Here is a 7,283-nt window from a genome sequence, read left to right as displayed (position 1 = left end):
TCATTTATACATCTTTTCTCTCCTCATCTCAACACCACCTCATAGAAACTCCTCCAAGCTATCTGGCATACTCTGATTTTCCATGTTCATTGGTTACATACTATGCCATGGTGTGGACGTGTAATAATGTGTTCAGCTTTTCCCTCTTGGAAGGCAACCCTCTGTTTCCTGGCTTTTGCTCCAATGAACTATGCCATAACACCCATCTTTGAAATGTACAGTTTCAGAGCAGGAGGTGAAGTTGGATGCTCTTTCATTCAATCCCACAGTTAAGATAAATAAGGATCAGAAAAGTAAAAGAACATGCCCAAGGTCACACACCTATTTGCTTGGTGCTTTGTAAAAATTTGAATAGCTATTATTTCACATGCTCTTCACAAGCAGGGCAAGTATTATCAGGTCAACTTTAAAAGTGGAGAAACTGAAGTCAAAGAGACCAATTGCTTTGATTTTATTGCCAGTGAGGGCTAAAGCTAGGGCTTAAAGCCAGGACTTCTGATTCCTGATCCCCAGTAGCTTCTTCCACTCCTACGTTGATGGAAACCATTAACTCAAAACTTCTACAGGGCAGCCTTCTGTTAATATATTCTAGACATCAACTGTACACCAAGCCTGAAAAAAAAAAGTTTCGTTAAGAGAATGACACAGTGTGGATTTACCCATAATTCACAGCATACTTTCCTTACCTATTAGAATAAATGATAGTTGAGGTTGTTAAAACAGTCTTTAAAATTAAATAGATTAAATTGTGAGTGCTGGCTCTGCCAGTAACTCTGCAACCTTCAGCAGATTACCCAGCATCCCTAAAACCCAGTTTCCTCATCTATAACCAAGGATATAATTGTACTGCACCTACCTTCTCAGGTATTGTTAAGATTAGATGCCACAGGTGTAAGAGCAGATAGGATAGTAGGATCTTGATAAAGATTAGCTATTATTTTGGATGCTGTAATTCTTAGGTCTCACCCAACTGAACCGGTAGATATCTTTGATATCTTTCCTTCTTCACTCTTGTCTAGGACAGGGAAAGCCTTTCTTATCTGCGGGTCCAGGGCAGTTCGATATCCTTGCTGGTTACTTTGTTATTTCTTCATAAGTGTAGGGTTACAGCGGGAAAGACCTTGAGAGTTGTCTCTTTTAGCATTGTACATTGGCTAAAGTGGAGGGGAATCTGTCCCCAAAAATGGCAGAGTGGGAATATTCTGACCCTTCTGAGCATGGCTGACAGTGTGAGCCATGGAGAATGATGACATTTTTCAGCAACAGAACTGTCAATGGATGTGTTACAGCTATTTTAGTGCCTTCTCCCCTCCTGGAGAAAAGCCATTTTCAAGCCCGTTGCTTGCAATGCATTAAGTGATGAAATACAGATAACAAATTGTGCATTTGTTTGGCTTCATGCTTATTACACCCCCGGTTCTGGAAAGCATTGCACTTAGCCCCTTAATAATCCCTCTCCTGAGATCAATTACTAGGATTTATCTGGTTCCTCGAGCATAAAAGTGTTTTATTGTTTTTACTTTTGCTCCAAGTGAAGTGTGAGTGGGTAGGCCAGGTTAAAAGGGACTGTCCCAGGCGAGAATATGAAGCTGGGATCATTGGCCCTGCTTTTACTGTCTACCAGGTCCTCATGACCAGGAAAGGGGGGAATATTTGGAAGCCACTTCCCTGGGGAGGCACCAGGTCCAGATGTCCTCATCTCTGGCTATTTGCACGTACATAGAACACAGGTCTGCAGGTGCCTAGGAAGGTGGGTGCTGCTCCAGGGGAGAAGCTGGAAAGCAGAACCAAGTTACCATCTCAGACCAAATCGTTTTTCCTCTAGAGTTTCACTGTAATCCAAACCAGTTGAACATTTGAGAAGAACTGGGTACCATGAAAAGGGGTAATGGAATTAGCTTTCATGTTTTTCCAGGACTCTAAACCATATTTCCTGTCACAACTGTACATTATTAATACAAGGCATCTGTTAGCGCAGAACTGCCTGAAAATGTGCACCCAAAAACCTTACATCTGGTTTCAATAATTTATTTCTGACATTTGTAGTTGGTGGTGGTGGGGAGTTGGGGGAGGATGGGAAAAAGGGGGGAATTAAAGCAAGATGTTGCCTTTAACCCATCAGAAGCTCCTGTTGGAGCCGAAAGCTGGAGTTCTTAACGTGGTTTCTGCATTAGGTAATATAATTATATTAATTTAGCAGCAAATAGCAAGACTCCAGGCCTGGTGGGTGTGGGTGCCCGCTCGCTTTTATCCTGCCTTCTCTGGCTGCAGCAATTAGCTTCCTCTTGCGAAGGGGATTAGGAGGACCACCCCCCAGCGGCGGGGGTTGGGGGGCTCTCGCAGAGCTGTCAGGTGTCATTCGGCTTACCCAGCCCCCCCACCACTCCCCGCCCCTGCAATTAACTCCCTCTCCCGCTTTGCCAGCCCCTCACCCGCACAGAGACAAAGAGGCCTGTTCCCGAGGTGTCCGACCTCCTGCCCCCTTGGCGGGCCCCGCCCGGGTTCCTCCAGCAGGAATCGCCCCAGGCGCTGGGAGCCAGAGCTGGCCGGGTCTGACACCCGCCCCAGACTTTCCACGATCAGGTTTCAGCTCGACTAACGAGGGGGAAAGAAAGAACGAGCGACTTCCGCGGGCCGGAGCCGCGCGGGGGCCCGGGGGAAACGCCGGCCTGGTCTGGGTGGGAGGGGACGCGAAGAGGCTCCGGGCTCGGCCAGTGTCTGCCCCGGGACTGGGCCCTGGGACTACGCGGGGCACAGGTGTCCCAGGAGGGGGCGCCCTGACTTGACGCGAACGGGCCACCTGTCCCTCCCACGCCTGCGCTGCCACCCGCCCTGCTCCGCCATCGCCTCCTCCAAAGCTCCCCGGATCCTCCGAGGCGTCGTCGTCCGAGTTGTTCTGCGGGAGGAACGTCTGCTAAAGCCGGTCCTCGAGCCCCCCCGCCTCAGGAGGGGCAGCGCCCGGATTGTCTTAAGTACAACACTTGCCAAAAGGGGCTCTTTGGGATTTGGGACTTTTTTGCCTAAGCAACAGACGTACCTTTCCAGACTCACCAACTTAGAAACACAGGTTTTCTGTTTGTTTCATTATTAGACTTTCAAAGATCATCATGTCCCACAGCCTCCTCCTTTTCCAGATGAGGGGACTGAAAATCAGAAAGATTTTGCCTTTTGCTCAAGGTCACACAGCTCAAGTTCACTGGGCGGCTGGGACTAGAGGGTCCGAATATTCTGCAGCTATGATATGAAAAAAATAAGTTTGGCTGGAGGGTGGAGGGCATCCAGGTCTGTCCTGGCCAGCCGGCGGGGAGGCTCAGCCCAGAGTTCAGATTTTCCTGGAGCCAGTCCACCAGCGGTCAGGCCACATGTGAGTAATAAAGAATTGAGTGTTGTGTACTTTAGGCTGGTCTCCCTCTTCCTGGCCCCCTTCCCCGGCCTTAACTTCCTTTTGGAGTCCCTACTGACTTCTGGGTGTCCACCATGGGCCCTGTTGGAAAAATTTCAGCTCCATCCCAGAATAAAAGGAATGAAAACCTGGGGAAAGGAGCCAAGAAGGAAAAGCCACAAATACGCATCTGGCCGAGGCAGAGGGAGCAGCTCCAAGAGCCTGCAGAAATGCACTGTGACTGCTGTTTGCAGAGGTTCAGCTGCCAGAGGCTCGGATGCCCTCCTGGGTCCTGCTCCTGAGAAATCAGAGCAGGCAAGAGAGAAGACACATGTTCCCCACCAAATTTTTCCTGCCGCCAAGTCCTTCAGGTTTCTGCAGACCATGGGGAAGAGCAAGAACTATGGAGTCAGACAAGAGGTAGCTGGAATTCCAACTCCCCAACCCATTAGATGGGGCCTTGAGTAAGTGACTCAACCTCTCTAAGCCTCAGTTTCTTTGCCTGTTACATGAGGGGAACAACAGGACCATTATGAGGACTTATATAACGTGTACTATATAAAGCACTTAACACAGTTCTTGTACCTAGGGCTACATTGTAACTTTTGTGGGTTTTAGGCATTTTGGCCTTTGTGGCCATGAGCCCTTCATCAAAAACAAAAATTAAAAAATACAAAAATATTTTATGGCTGCATTTGTATAAAGATGAACATAATAATATTATGTAGTAAAGCATTTTTTTTTTGAAATGGAGTCTTGCTCTGTGGCCCAGGCTGGAGTGCAGTGGCACGATCTTGGCTCACTGAAACCTCTGCCCACTGGGTTCAAGCGATTCTTCTGCCTCAGCCTCCTGAGTAGCTGGGATTACAGGCACCTGCCACCATGCCTGGCTAATTTTTGTATTTTTTGTAGAGACGGGGTTTCACCATGTTGGCCAGGCTGCTCTCGAACTCCTGGCCTCAAGTGATCTACCCGCCTTGGCTTCCCAAAGTGCTGGGATTACAGGCCTGAGCCACCGTGCCCGGCCAGTACTAAAGCATTTCTTGATCTAAAAATATTATATATTGTTTTGTTTCTAGAAAGAAATTAAAACATTTCCATGGGCCCCCAAAAGCACTGTGGGCCCTCGGCACTGTGCCTAATGAATGTCAGCCCTGCTTGTCTCCCAGCTCAGGATCTGCTTTTAGGGTAGCCCAAACAAAGACACAGGGGCATGTCTATGACGTGTGAGGAGCCACAGCAAAGAGACAACTGAGAGAAGAGTGTAATGAGTGAGGGTGGGGGGAAGGAGGAGAGAAATAGCTTTCATAAACTCAGCCTCCTCCCAATCCTCTCGCCATCACATGGGGTTGCTGTTGTAGCCCTCCCTGCAGGATCTGTCAGGACTGTGCTTCCCATACGTCAGGTCTGCCCTCTGCACCATCAGCCCTCTATCTCCACTCCCTCTGCTCATACCCAGGTAGGTAGGTAGTGTAACGCCCACCTTCCTCTATAGGCCCCTCTCAGTAGTTCCTCTTCACAGAAGGGCATTTATCCTGCCAGGATTCTAGTCCCTCTTGCCAAGGGGAGATCCCAGGCTTTGGGGCAACACTGCCCTAGCCTCCTGAGCCCCACATGTGGAATATCTGGCCATGCCTTCCCACCCACTTTTCTCCTCAGGGCAGGCCCACCTCCGGGGTACTTTTCAACTGCAGAGAGCCTCAGAAAGAGAGTGGGCATGAGAGAAAAAGGCGCTCTCCTGCATGATATTAGCTTTTCTTCCATCTGAAGTCACAAGGCTGGGTCATACTCAGTCCCTGGGGGCACATAGCTCTTAGGATTCGCTCCTAGCTACCAGGCAACTGGCAGAGACTAAACAGCTTATGTTTCTAAGAGGGAGTGGCTGGTGTTTATCAAAGACTGATGTGTGGGCTCCAGCAGCCTCTCCAGACAGTGGCTGAGGCCTGTCCTGAGCTCTGGGAAAGCAGGAAGTCCCCGGCTGGGCTGGGGCTTGCTGGCTTTGCAGGAGCACTGGCAGGATCTGAGGAAAGCATTCCTCACAAATGTCTCCTTCAGAGGCTGGTGGATTCCTTAACAGCTAATTAGTGAGAAGTCGCTACCATGATGGGGGCTGACCTAGGCCTTCCTCCACCTCCTCCTTGGGGTCGAGACCCCAGGAGAGACCAGCAATGCTTTACTATGGCCGTATTTCCTCCCTGACGTCAATGCTTTCTTTAGGAATCATCTCTTCAGTTTAAGCCTTTTCTCAGAAACCAGCTTTTCTCTGACAAGTTTGCAGCTCAAAAGGAACTGGCTCCTCTTACTGTTGAAATCAGGCACATCTGGAAGCAGTAAACTTTTCAGCAGGCTGAAGGGGAAGAAAAGATGTCTTGTAGGGGACAGATTCACCTCTGGGACTAATTATTCTTTATATTTCACCTGTCACATTTACTATCTTCGTCAGAGCAAAGAGACAATAAGTGATCTCATTAAATCCCAGAAAGATGCTTCTCCCCTTCAAGGAGAACCTCTCAACACCCTGTCCTCTGACAAGGGCCATGTCACTGAGGTTGGCACAGGGGCCTGGGAATCAGGGATGGGTGGGGCAGAGGCACTTCCAAATGCTTTTCTTCATTTGAATATAGTGTCTGTGTTTTCTATTGCTGGAAATATCCTTGTGGGTCTGAAATCAAAGTCTTCTCTGGCCACATTCTCCCCAGACGTAGGCTCCCTTTGGAAAGACAGAAATGAGAGGGGATCGGTCGTGGGTTTAAAAAAAATCATTTTGGGGGAATTCTAAACCAGCTCTTCTTCTCCCTTCTTCCTATCAAAAACTCATCCTGTGGCTGGGCTGCGTTGGCTCACACCTGTAATCCCAGCACTTTCGGAGGCTGACGCAAGAGGATTGCTTGAGCTCAGGAGTTCAAGACTAGCCTGGGCAACATGGTGAAACCCTGTCTCTCCAAAAAATACAAAAATTAGCCAGTAGTCTGAACTACTTGGGAGGCTGAAGTGGGAGGATGGCTTGAGCCTAGGAGGTTGAGGCTGCAGTGAGCCGAGATTGTACCACTGCACTCCAGACTGGGTGACAGAGTGAGACCCTGTCTCAAAAACAAACAAATGAAACATCCTGGTAAAAAGACCAGAGAAGACACTGAGTCAGATTCTTCCAGGGCTGGGTGACAGTTGTATGAAACCCCTATTAACCCCAGTGAGTAAGGCACCAAGTTCAAGAGGCTGAAGATGAGACCCAGAGCCAGCAAATGAGACATGGGGTTTTATTAGAGGCTTCCATACAGGGGAACATCGGGCTGGACAACATAATCGAGTGGCCTAGTGGCAGTGGGCGGGGCAGGAAAACTGCAATGGCCTCCAAATCTCATGCAGTTTGTATCGCATTTTCACTTAACACCCTCCCCCTAACAGCTTTCACCCAGCAGACTTCATTTAGCCCCAAAACTCAGGGCCTCAATCCCCTGTACCACCATGTCCCATAGGATGGGCCAGGGACTCAGATGTTCTGCATAGACAAGGAATGAATCTCCTGGTTGGCTACTCCCAGATTCCCTAGCTCAGAACACACATTCTGGTGCATCTGCCATACAGGGTCATTCTGAGGATATGCTAAACTTAATGCTGACAGGTGCGTTTACCCAACAATGACCCTCCACAAAGCCATCGCTGTGATACCAGGGTTCAGGAGTTGCTGTCACTTCCTTTCCCAACCACATAAATGAGCAGCTCAGACAGGGCCCCAGCATCTGATTGATTGTCTTCCCAATCCACACCTTTTAACCCTTCAAACAGATACACTCAAGTCAAGGGGATGAGTGTAGGGTGAGAAATTCTCTCCCTCTTGTCAGATGTTGGCCTGAGGTGGCCCAGAAGGGTCTGAACCGCATCTTCTGAAGGGTGCCTGGTG

General features: G+C 49.0%; 1 long non-coding RNA gene across 1 annotated transcript; it reads right to left on the bottom strand.

Annotated features, from left to right (window-relative positions):
* Window positions 1-427: 427 nt before the first annotated feature.
* Window positions 428-3,395, bottom strand: LOC129531832 (uncharacterized). Its single transcript, XR_008677266.2, has 2 exons — window positions 3,038-3,395; window positions 428-612 (listed from the first exon to the last, which is right to left on the bottom strand). It is a non-coding gene; the product is annotated as an uncharacterized lncRNA (long non-coding RNA).
* Between the last annotated feature and the right edge of the window lie 3,888 nt (window positions 3,396-7,283).

The sequence above is a fragment of the Gorilla gorilla genome, chromosome 1 (genome assembly GCF_029281585.2).
Source record: "Gorilla gorilla gorilla isolate KB3781 chromosome 1, NHGRI_mGorGor1-v2.1_pri, whole genome shotgun sequence".
NCBI classification, from domain to species: domain Eukaryota; kingdom Metazoa; phylum Chordata; class Mammalia; order Primates; family Hominidae; genus Gorilla; species Gorilla gorilla.
This window is presented reverse-complemented; position numbering and strand designations above follow the sequence as displayed.